This window comes from Vicia villosa, linkage group LG1 (assembly GCF_029867415.1).
Source record: "Vicia villosa cultivar HV-30 ecotype Madison, WI linkage group LG1, Vvil1.0, whole genome shotgun sequence".
NCBI classification, from domain to species: domain Eukaryota; kingdom Viridiplantae; phylum Streptophyta; class Magnoliopsida; order Fabales; family Fabaceae; genus Vicia; species Vicia villosa.
The window spans coordinates 47882074-47894958 of NC_081180.1; positions in this window are offsets into that span (position 1 = coordinate 47882074).

Here is a 12885-nt window from a genome sequence, read left to right on the forward strand (position 1 = left end):
ATATATATATATATATATATATATATATATATGTTTGCTAACATAGACCCAATTGATTTTATGAAGGTCTATTTTAGCAACATATGCACCTTATGGTGCATTTAACTATTTTTTTGTTAAAACTTGCTAAAACACCGGAGTTTGCTAAATTACATCCATTTATTTTTATGAATGTGTGTTTTAACAACATGCACCATAAGGTGCATTTAACTATTTTGTAGTTAATGCTGGCTAAACCTTCATAAAAAAACAAGTGGGTATACGTAAGCAAATAATTTTAAAAAGTTCACTTCCTATTTATTTTCACTTTTGCATTTTTTTCTAATCGAAGTTAATGTTTCTACCTCATGTACAAAGTCATATAATCATATGGTGCCATTATTGAGCAATATGACACATTATTCACATAAAATTAGGTTTTAAATTTGTGATAATTTTTCCCTGTCTAGAACCAGGAGCTTCTACATTTATTTTTCTTTTATATCATTGTATTGCCCAAAGACAAAATATATAACCCCAAAAGAAAATTGTTTCCACTATCAAATACAAATTTGATACGTACAACTAATGTATCAAAGCAAACCCTCGTGATTCGTCAAAGAGTGTATCTTTCAATGGTTGAAAGGCGTTGTTAATCAGTCCAATAATAAATTAGACAATTTAAACAAGATTGTTAAATATACAACGCAAAATTGCATGCTATCTTTAAGAAAGAGACATTTGATAACTGTCTTTTTTTTTTGTTTAAAACAACATTTAAAGGAAACTGAATAATAAAAAATTGACACGGATAACATGCTGATTATCTACCGTGTTTTACTTGGCATATTTAGACACATGGGAAGTCGCACTCAATATATAATTATTAGAGCCTTGGAAGCCAATCATGTTTCGACACAGGAAAGCAACTAGAATCTCGAAGATAGATTTTGAAGATCGTGAGATATCCTATTCTGAATACGGTGTATATGCTAAGTCTTAGTTTTAGTAAATGATTTAGTTACTAACTTGAGTTATTATTTTTAACAAACCAAAGGACATTAATTAATTATGTTAGTATAATATCGGAAATTGCAAACACATACAGGAATTTTTTTTTAAAAAATGAGATATTTTTTCATAAATTTTGAAATTTTCGGAAGATTATATCATAAATTTTGAAATTTCTACTAGATTTTACCGAAAATTTTAAAATTTTCGAAAGATTTTACTAGAAATTTTAAATGTTCCGGAAGATTTTATCAGCAATTTTGAAATTTTCGGAAGATTTTATCAGCAATTTTGAAATTTTCGGAAGATTTTACCGGCAATTTCAAAATTTCTAAGATTTTACCAAAATTTTCGAAACTTACAAGATTTTACCAAAAATTTTGAAATTACCGTACCTAATTGCAACTTACCAAAAATCTTTTGAAAAAAATTATTCCGATTTCACCAAGGACATTTTTGGAATAATGAAAATAGAGGTGCCAAGTATAATTTGAGGGGTAGCAAGTAAAATTCTCCATCAATACAAATTTTTTTGTTGGGCTTTAAACCACATTTTATCTTTCTTAGAAAATTATACCTCGTACCCCTATCATTATCCCTCTACCCTTATATTTTTTAAAATATTCTAATTTTATCCTTTTAATTTATAAAATAATTTTATTATTTAATATTTACCATTTCACACCCCTACCAAAGTGCATCGGATAACTTGCAATCAAGTTTTCCGGTTTGTAATTTTTCTTCACCGGATAACTTGGAAAAAGTTTTCCGGTTTATAATTTTTTCACCAAATAACTTGCAGTCAAGTTATCCGGGTTGTATTTTTCTTCACCGGATAACTTGCAGTCAAGTTATCCGGTTTGTAATATTGTAGATAACGATTTTATTTACTTTTAGCCATGGTTTTTCCTTGTTGCCTAAACTTTTTTATTTTTTATTTTATTTATTTTTGTCCACGATTGTTCCTTATTGTCTAAACTTTTTTTTTTTATTTTCGGATTAGTTAAAAACTATGCACCATCATCATTTTTAAATGGTTTTAAATTTTTTCCTAACAACCCTTTCATGTTTCCATCATATTTTGATTTCATCAAGATTAAATGTAGTGTTTGTAACGTCCCAAACTACTTTCAAGATTGCTGACCCCCACAACGTGTGAGTGAGGAAAACGTATGATGAAAAGACTCGTGTTGGTTTGTGGGGTTAGTCGGTAATCCTGAAAGTAGTTTGGGGCGTTGCAGACACTACATTTAATCTTGATGAAGTCAAAATATGATGGAAACATGAAAGGGTTGTTAGAAAGAAAAAAAATTAAAACCATTTAAAAATGATGATGGTGCATAGTTTTTAACTAACCCGATAATTAAAAAAAGTTTATGCAACAATGAACAACCGCGGCCAAAAGTAAATAAAATAAAAAAATTTAGGCAACAAAGAAAAAATGTGGCTAAAAGTAAATAAAATCGTTATCTACAGTACTACAAACCGGATAACTTGACTGCAAGATATCCGGTGAAGAAAAATTACAAACCGGATAACTTGACTGCAAGTTATCCGGTGAAGAAAAATTACAAACCGGATAACTTGACTGCAAGTTATCCGATGCACTTTGGTAGGGGTGTGAAATGGTAAATATTAAACGATAAAATTATTTTATAAATTAAAAGGATATAATTGGAATATTTTTAAAAATGTAGGGGTAGAGAGATAATGGTAGGGGTAAGAGGTATAATTTTCCCTTTGTTATGGACAATTTTCAGGGCTCAAAAATGGGCTATGATCCCCTAACTACGAGAGAATTTTACATGCTACCCCTAAAATTATATCTGGCACCTCCAATTTATCTTAATACCAAAAATATCTCTTCTTAAAAAAGAACAACATATTGGAACAAACTTTTTGATACCATGATGAAAATTTCGAGTATCAACAAAATTTTCAGTAGTTCATTTGAAATTTTCGGTACGTTACAATTCTTTTCGGAAACTTCATAATTTTTCATTTTTACCTGAAATTTAGTTCATTTGAAATTTCTGAAATTTAAAAAATAAAAAATAAACTACCGGAAATTTCAGAATTTCCAATAAGATTTACCAGAAATTCTACAATTTCTAGTGTTCCGCTAAATTTTTTCAAATAATTTTCGGTATATATGAACGTGAAATTTCTAGTATTCTACTTACTATTTTCAAATAATTTCTGGTATGTTACCCAAATTTCCGAAATCACCCTAAAAAAAGTAAACTTTCATTGAAAACGTGAATTTGTGAAAATTTGAGTAGGATTATAATAGTCTTTTCATTGAATTCAAGAGGTGTGAGATATAACTCAGGGGTGGCATGTAAAATCCCCTAACTACGATGGTTGGATAAAAATAATTTCAAAAAAAAATATTTTGGATTCATTAAAAGAGCTTGAGTGCATCTCAATGAATTAGTCAAATAAGAATACTATAAGATTTCACTAAAGACATGATTCTTTCTAATGTAAGTCAATTACAAGATAATCAAAACTGTTTAAAACAAGCGATTTAAAAACACTTTACGTAAATATTCATTCAAAACATAAGTGGATTTATGATGATTCAATATGTTTGATACATTGTAGACCTAAGCTTACACATTCAGACCCGATTCATAGGTTAGGCAAGTGAGGCCAGACCCGATTCATAGGTTAGGCAAGTGAGGCCTTTGCCTAGAACCTCAATTTTTTTTACCTTTATGTATATTGTATCGTTGATGTACCATGAATTAATTAATTATTAGACTTATACGTTGTACTGTTGCAAATAAAAAGGCAAAAGAGCGGCACTTGTAGCATCTTTTTAATATAATAATTTCACTCATATAATACAAAAAGGCGTTTTCGGAGATGCATCTCCGAAAACAGCATTTTTTTGTATTTCGGAAATGCATTTTCGAAGCAGGGGTAAAGTGGGGTTTTCGCTGGGGGTGATCCCATAGGAAGGTAGATAAAGAAAAAACCATCAATTTATATTAAATAATAATAGATACAATTTTTTTGCACTACTTGGCTATTCTATTGTTTCTTTCTCTTTCTCTACTTTCATCTTTCCCACGTCACTTTCATATTAGTTTTGTTTGTCTCCCTCACACCTCTCATTATAATTTTCGCAAAATTAGAGAAATAATATAAAAACAAATTTTATTTATTTGATATTTTATCTTTTTATTTTTTTTTAATTTTTTATTTGTTTTAATTTTATTATTGATGAATTTTATCTATTTTATATTAGTGTGTACTGTAAAATATTTATTAGTTTATTTTAAAATAGGAGAATGTCAACTCAAAAATTTGAATTAGAAAATTCAAAATTGAAGAAAAAAAGAACTGAATCCTTAGTTGAATCACAAAAAGGAGCTTTAAATAAATTTATCAAACCAAAAAAAAAGTAAATTTGAATAAGAACATAACAATGGTCAATGTAGATGAAGTTAACAACTTATACAATGATGAAAATACAAATGGTGATTTATTAATAGAAGAACTTAATAGAGTAGACAACGCTAAAAATATACGTGATCTAAGTTAGTGGACAAATATTAGTACAAATTTGAGAGAATTATTAGTATAAAAAGGTCTCCTTAAAGTTATCGATATAGATTTTTCTAAGGATGAATCTTCGAGACATTTTTCTTCCTCATTTTATATTAAAAAATTATGAAATAGAGAAAAACGTGAAAGAAGATGACTAATATATTCTCAAGATTTGGATAAAGTATTTTGTTTTTGTTGTAAATTATTTAATACTCTTTCAAATTAGCAAGTTGTGGTATTAAGGATTGGAAAAATATGAGCTCTAAGTTGAGGAGTCGTGAGATGAGTAATGAACACATCGTTAATACGAGTTCATGGGTTGATCTAGAAACAAGATTGTTAAAAAATAAAACAACTGCCATACATGTTCAAGAACAAATAAATATAGATAGAGAACATTGGAGAAATGTTTTATTTAGAATAATTGCAGTTGTTAAAACTCTTGAAAAAAACAACTTAGTCTTCTGTGGAACAAATGAAAAGATTTATCAAGAACATAATGAAAATTTCTTAAATTTTATTGAAATGATTGCTAAATTTGATCCTGTAATGCAAAAACACATTCGTCGAATTAAAGATAAAGAGATTTATAACCATTACCTTGGTCATAAGATACAAAATGAATTAATAAGTTTGATAGCAAAAGAAATTAAAATTAAAATTATTCAAAAAATTAAAAATGCAAAGTATTTTTCAATTATACTTGACTGCACTCATGATATGAGTCATTAAGAGCAAATGACTTTTGTCAAACGATATGTTGATAATTCTTCTACTCCAATAAAAATTGCTGATTTTTTTTTAGAATTTTAATAGTAAATGATACAACTGGAAAAAAGTCTTTTGACGCAGTTACAAATGAGATAAATATTATTGGACTTGATATTAGTAGCCTAAGAGGACAAGGTTATGATAATGGGTCCAATATAAAAGGAAAATATTAAGGAGTGCAAAAAATAATTTTAGACATTAATCTTATATCATTTTATACTCCATGTGGTTGTCATAGTTTAAATTTATTACTTTGTGACATGGTTAATTGTTGTCCTAAAGCTATATCTTTTGTTAGGGTGTTGCAACGTATATATACATTATTTTCTCTGTCTACTAAAAGATGGAAAATATTACAAGATCATATAATCTAGTCTAACACTTAAATCATTGTTACAAGCATATTGGGAAAGTCGTATTGATCAAAGTGTGAAAGCTTTGAGATTTTAAACTTTACATATAAGAGATGCTTTATTAAAATTATATGAAATTACTTATGAACCTAAAATAAAAAAATGAAGTTGAATGTTTAGCCACTTATGAGCTTGAAATTTTTGAATTTTTAGTAGGCATGATTATTTGGTATGATATATTATTTGCATTAAACTCTATTAGTAAAATTATGCAATCAAAAGATATGTGTATTGATGTTGCTATAGAACAATTGAAAGGGCTTATTTTATTTTTTGAAAAATGTAGGGAAAATGAGTTTGAAAATGCTATGATTTCTGCAAAAGAAATTGCTTTTGAAATGGATATAGAACCAAAATTTCGTGAAAAAAATATTATTCATAGAAAGAAACAATTTGATGAGATTATTAACAATGAAGTTGTAAAATCTCCTGAAGAATCATTTAAAACTGACTACTTCTTATATATAATAGACCAAACAATCACTTTATTTCAAAGTAGATTTGAACAATTTAAAATATATAGTGATATTTTTGGTTTTCTATTTAGCATTGAGATGTTAAAATCTATTGAAGTTGAAAATTTAAAAGAGAATTGTTTTAATTTTGAACGAGCATTAAAAAATAATGACAAAACTGATATCGATGGATTAGATCTATTTACGGAACTAATATATTTTTTTAAATAACAAATGTATAAAATGATACACCAATCAATATACTTAATTATATAAAGAGACTTTATTCTTTTCCAAATGTGTATATTGCTTATAGAATAATGTCAACAATTTCTATAACTATTGCATCTGTCGAGAGAAGTTTTTCGAAATTAAAGTTAATAAAATCTTTTTTTTGTACAAATAAAATCTTATTTAATATCAACAATGTCTCAACAAAGATTAAAAAGATTGACTTTATTATCAATTAAAAATAAATACTAAATGAAATTGATTTCAATAGTTTAACAAATGATTTTGCATCTAAAAAAGCTCGTAAAATAAAATTTTAAATAAAAATAACTTTTAATTTAAAAGGCCTCATTATGTGTTGGGTCGGCCATGTACACATTAAACCACTATAAGCAAGATCTAACCTAATAACATATAAATGATGCAATAATGCACTAATGCAATAGCTATAGTAATGAATGTCGAAAATTAAAGGAGATAAAGGAAGAAAGAAAAGATACACAAAGATATGTAGTGGTTCGACGTACATCTTCGCTTTGCCTACTTCACTCTTTAATGGTGTTAAAACCATAGGAAAATAATAATGATCTTCCACTATTTGATAAGTTTGATACAAGCATTTTTAAGAAAATAAAATATTTAATGATAATTTCCTCTATTGAAGCTTACACTCAAACTGCTAATAAACACAACATCCTCATTGATTCTGATGCAATAAACTTGCTATCCATAATAAATTTCTCCAAGTCATTGTATGTGGCGATCCACCTTGATCCCACTGATTTCTTGTTTGAGTGATTTCCATTAGCTAAGCTTTGAATTGGAAAACTCCTAACTTTGTCTACGAACAGTCTTTACACAATTTCACTAAAGTTGGACAACTTCCAACTCCACCTTATGAATAATTTGTACTCGACTTTGCCAAAGTCTTCTATGGAGTGTAGTGAAACTCTATTCTTGATAAATAACTCAACTACCAAACCACATTCAATAGATGATCCCTACACCTGATACAAACAACGAACTTCACACAAAAATATTAGATACCCTAATGTACCACTTGTCTCCCTCAAATACTCATTCTTTAGAGATAAAGGTCCACAACAATGAATAACGACTAAGGTTGAAGATGATGAACAATGCCAAAGGAATAACACATAAACCATATACAATTCACAAGATAACTATAGGGAATTTAGATAAGGTCAAAGAAGAACACTCAAAGGTTCCTTCAAATTTTTGGGTAAAATGACTCTTGGATCTTAATGTTTATGGATAGTTTGATCAACCATAAATCATTACAAGATTGATTAACTCTATTTATCTGGTTTCCCTCAAAATAACAAATTACATACACAAGATGTAACAAAGAGAGATGCAATCTGACATGAATTAACATCCAATAAGTTATTCTCCAAACAAGAGAAAGAAACAAATGTGTTAGGAATAAACACACTAGAGAAGAAAAAAAAATGACATTTTTGTCTTAGGGTTTCACTTGAGCTTATTCATCTTGAAAAAGAATCACAATCAAAGTTACTTTTTCATGACTCATATTTCAGTACTCATGTGTTTAGATCAAATAAATAACTATTTAACCTAAGGTGAAAATTTTAATTTAGGGTTAATATCTATTCTCTCCCCTGTCATATGGCCGCTTTTTGAAAAACCCTCTACAAAAAAATTGCATGAATTCCCTTAACATTTGAAGATTCTCTCACTTTTTACCTTCATCACATCCAGTCTTCAAAAAAATTGACGTGGCGGGTTTATTTTTTAATTTATTTTATTAACTTGGATGTCCAAGTGGCTTTTTATTTTAATTTTTTATTATTTTTAATGCCATGTCGGCATTTTATTTATGTTCTTTTTAAGTTTATATTAGAAAATATGTTAACTACTAAAAAATGGTTGAGGTGAGAGTTGAACCCATGCCTTTCACATTACAAGCTACAGCGCCCCATCACTAGGCCAGTTGATTTGTTTCTTAATATATTCCCACCAACTTTATTTATCTCTTATTTGGTACTCTCATTGATCTTTTACAAAATGACACATCAGTAACCCATTTTTCAATCCAAGTTACACCATTTTCTTCTCCGTATTCACTAACGCTTTTTCATTTTCACTATGAACAATGCTTCTCCAATAATAACTCATATTCTCCATCTCAAGCACCACTCAAAACCCATAAAAACACTTCACCCTTTACCTCAAAGTTCATAACTCTCAAGATTATAACTCATTTGCATTTCATCATATTCCTTTCCTTAACCTCATGATTCAAGTCATAAATATGTTTTGATTTTGAGTCAAGTTCAAATTATGATTCGAATCAAGTTAGTCAGAGCCTAATTTTAGCAATCATGGAGAGTTGCGATTCAAGTCAAGTTCATCTTATGATTCGTATCAAATCACACAGAGGAAAAATCCAATTTTCACATTTTACATGGTTCGAGTCATATAATATACATGATTTAAATCAAACAACAGATTACCTTGATTAAAGTGCTCTAACTTGTGATTCAAGCAACATCCGATGAAATGACAAAAACAATTTTCTGGGCTAAAAAAGGATCATGGACAAACATTATAATTTATTGAATAATGAGGGGTCTTAATGGTACAAAGCTAAATAACAGAAGCGAATATAATGCAACTCAAGTGAGAGAGAAATACAAACACGCGAATATTTAAATAATGAGCAAATTAAATTGCAATCACGCTAATAATCAATAACACATACACGCAAATTAACAAAAATATCAAAACAAAGAAAAATGATACAATACGATAATGTGACTGCAATTTCAACAATATATTTCCATTATGTATTCACTTTTATCTTCATTGCTAAATAGATATTAAAGATAGCTTGCGCTTTTCTTGAAGTTAATTGAGGTATCCTATTTGATTTCAGGTAGCTTCTCTGATAGTCTATTCATTGAAATTAAACACTTCTTTCATATTCCATTCACCTTATATAGTTAAATTAGCATCAATACTAATTATGATTTTGTTTTTGTTCAAGATTTTGTCGTTGTTGATATAAATCTCTTCATGCATGTTGCTACTAGCGTTACGATGTTGGTCTTCTTCAATTTTCTTAAGGACGAATTTCAACATGTTGATCTTATCGCAAGCCTTTGCTTATTTAGTTTCGTACATGTTTGTGTTTGAGTCTTCACAGTGATCTTCGTCTATCCCTTTGCATGTTGGCTCTATTGTCCTTTCTAAGATTTTTTTCCTCCATCCCTCATCATATCCTTAATCATGTAAGTTTTCCCCTCTTCCATCTCCAATTTTTTTATTCAAGCTTGTGTTTTCCCTATTCTATCTCCAATTTTGTTACTCAATGATGTGTGTTCTAACTTGTGATTCAAACAACACTTGATGATATGACAAAAAAAACTAATTTGCTAGGCTAAAAAAGGATCATGGAACAACATTCTAATTTATTGAATAATTAGGGGTCTTAATGGTACAAAGCTAAATAGTTAAAGTGAACATAATACAACTCATACGATAGATGATTATAAACACACAAATATTAAAAAAAAAAGCAAATTGCACACACGGGAGTAATGAGTAACACATACACGCAAATTGAAAAAAATATCCAAATAAAGAAAAACGATACCATACGATAACGTGAATGCAATTTCAGTCGCCCCCTTTTGATGTTTGGAAAATTTCGAGACATTATTGTTGATCAATTTGATTTAAGCGTTTATTTGGAATTTGAAGGAAATTTAATTTAATAAGTTTCATTAGCACACTATAGATGAGCATGCAACATGTTTCTTGAGCTCTAAGTCTGCCCCTTGCATTAAACACTTAATGCGCATGAATATCAATAATATCTCGAAAACTTCTCTCCCTTTGACAAATATAAAAAAGAGAAAAGCAAAAAAGAGCAGGAAAACAACTATATCCATGATAATATAAAAGTCCAAAATAGAAATGCCACACTAACAAACTAAAGCACCACATAAATTTCATACGATACCAACTAGTGCAAACAACACAAATTCAGAAAGTAATCAAGATAAAAGAGATAAAACACAGAGAAATCATACAGAGATACCAAGAAAATATGGCTAGAAACTTGCCCCAAGGTACATAACCAAAATATAATGTCACACAAAGATAGTATCAAATTAACAATATTTAACAAAATGTAAATGTCATGTTATGCAATGCATGAAATGGATAAATCAAGGTAAGTTAGCTGCAGGATCAGGAGTGGAAACAACAACTATAAGATCAGGAGTGGGAGCAACAACTTCATGATCAATTTTGAATACTAAAACAAAACTACGAATGTATTCAACGACACCTTTCAAAGTATCCACTTCAACCATGACTTTCGCTTCACCTGCTTCCATTTCAGCTTTGTTCTCTTCCTTCATCTTTTATCTGCCTTCTTCCACTTCCTTTGTGATAGCTTTAATGAAACTCATAACTGGACCTTCACGAACATGATTATCAACCAAAATCTTTCCAAAAAATCATCAAAGTACGCTTTCGCATAATAATAAAGTAACCCAACAAATGATGAACCAGCTTCTTTAGCGAAACTCGCTCTTTTCTTCTTCTTTGGTTTGAAAATCTTGTATCCATACACCCAGCTACCATCGGTGTCCTAGTATTTGTACTCCTTTGTTAGACGATAGGCTAATGATCTAGAGGGGGTGAATAGATCAACCGAATTTTTTACGGTGTTTTAAAACTTTTGGTTAACAAAAGCGTCCTGAAATTGACTTTCGTCTATTTCGAACCACTATTGGTAGGATCAGATATGCTACAAAACACGAAGAAAATTGATACGCTAAAGAATTTGAAAAAGGGAATCAATTATGTTTTTCAAAAATTATTAGTTTGAATGGATACACTTAATCACCTATTTCCAATGAGAAAAGAATCGATAAATTTGCTAAGGCAATTTATCGAACAAGTGATGTGCAAACAATTTGCTGCACAGACAAATCAACAAACAATTGGCATGCAATAGTTAACTAGTCAATTGTAATCTAAGTGTGGTTGAATGTTAAATCTAATTGCAATTACCAATTACAGTTCTCTATACAAAATGGTTTTGTATCACAATTTAACACTTAGACTAATTTCCAAATTAACAATTGAGAACCAATATTAATAGTAAGTAATAGAGAAGTAAGGAAAGAGGAATACAAAGATTTATTTAGGAAGTTCATCGTTCGTCCTCACTACGACTACGTCTTCCCCCAATTCTAAACGGGAATTGAGATAGATTTTATTACTTTGCAAATTGTTATTATAAGATAAGTTAATGCAATATACAAACAAATTCAGTTTTGATGTTGATTCTTTATCTTCTATTCTCTTGACCTTAAGCAAGATCAAGTCGCCTAAAAGTCTCGAATTAATCCTCCGGTTACCGCTACTCCCTTGATCGAACCCACTATTCTTCAAGGCTTTCACTCGGTTGAATTACAATCGCAAATTATTGTCATCCAAAAACTTTGATTAATTCTCCGTCTACCATTACTCCCTTGACCGAACCCATCATTCTTCAAGGCTTTCACTCGGTTGAATCTAATCCAAAGCTTCTTGTCAAAAACCCCTAAATTACATTGATCTTGGAGGATAAAACCCCAATGGTTTTATTCAATGAAACCATCACAATCTTCACTCAAAGGAATCTTCAATTCCTATCCATGGACGTTATCAAACTTGATCATGTACCAGCAACACAAAAATGATTATGTGTAATTGTGTTAAGAGCAAGAAGAATAATGAATATGCTAAGTCTTCAGTATCTTTTAGGTTTCAAAGTTATTTTTCAATAAGTGCATGAATGTATATGTATGTCTGTGAAAAAAACAAAATTGGAAAATTCGTGCATAAAAAATGCCCAGAATTGAGCGACAGGTCGACCTCTGGACCCCATGCGTCAACCTAAACAAGGCAGTAATGTTTGGTGTTGATTCAGCTCAGTACGCGTCAACTCGTGCCTTCTATGCATTGACTCATATTTTTTTTTGAAATAAAAGCTTTTATTTACTTCAAAGAAACTATTACAGAGCAGGGCATTCTAGCCATAAATTGTGCCTATTTACATGAGGTTATTAACTATATGAGTCTTATATTTAGGTTTCATCCACCCTCTATAGACAATAGTATCTATAATGTTTCTAGTTACCAACTGTCTATCTCTAACTATACCCTCTTCACCAAAAATCTTTGAATTTCTATACATCCAGATATTATAACATGTTTCAATTATAACAGCCTTAAGAATTCCCATTTTCCAGCCCTTGCCTTTAGATTTCCTCAAAATCCAGGTAAGATCCAGTCTGCTAGGAACCTGCACTTTCATCCAATCAAGCACAGTACTCCAAATGCTCTTTGAATCCTGACATTCGAACAATATATGGTCACGATCCTCATCAGCCTTATTGCAAAGTTCACATAAGGAATGCTGC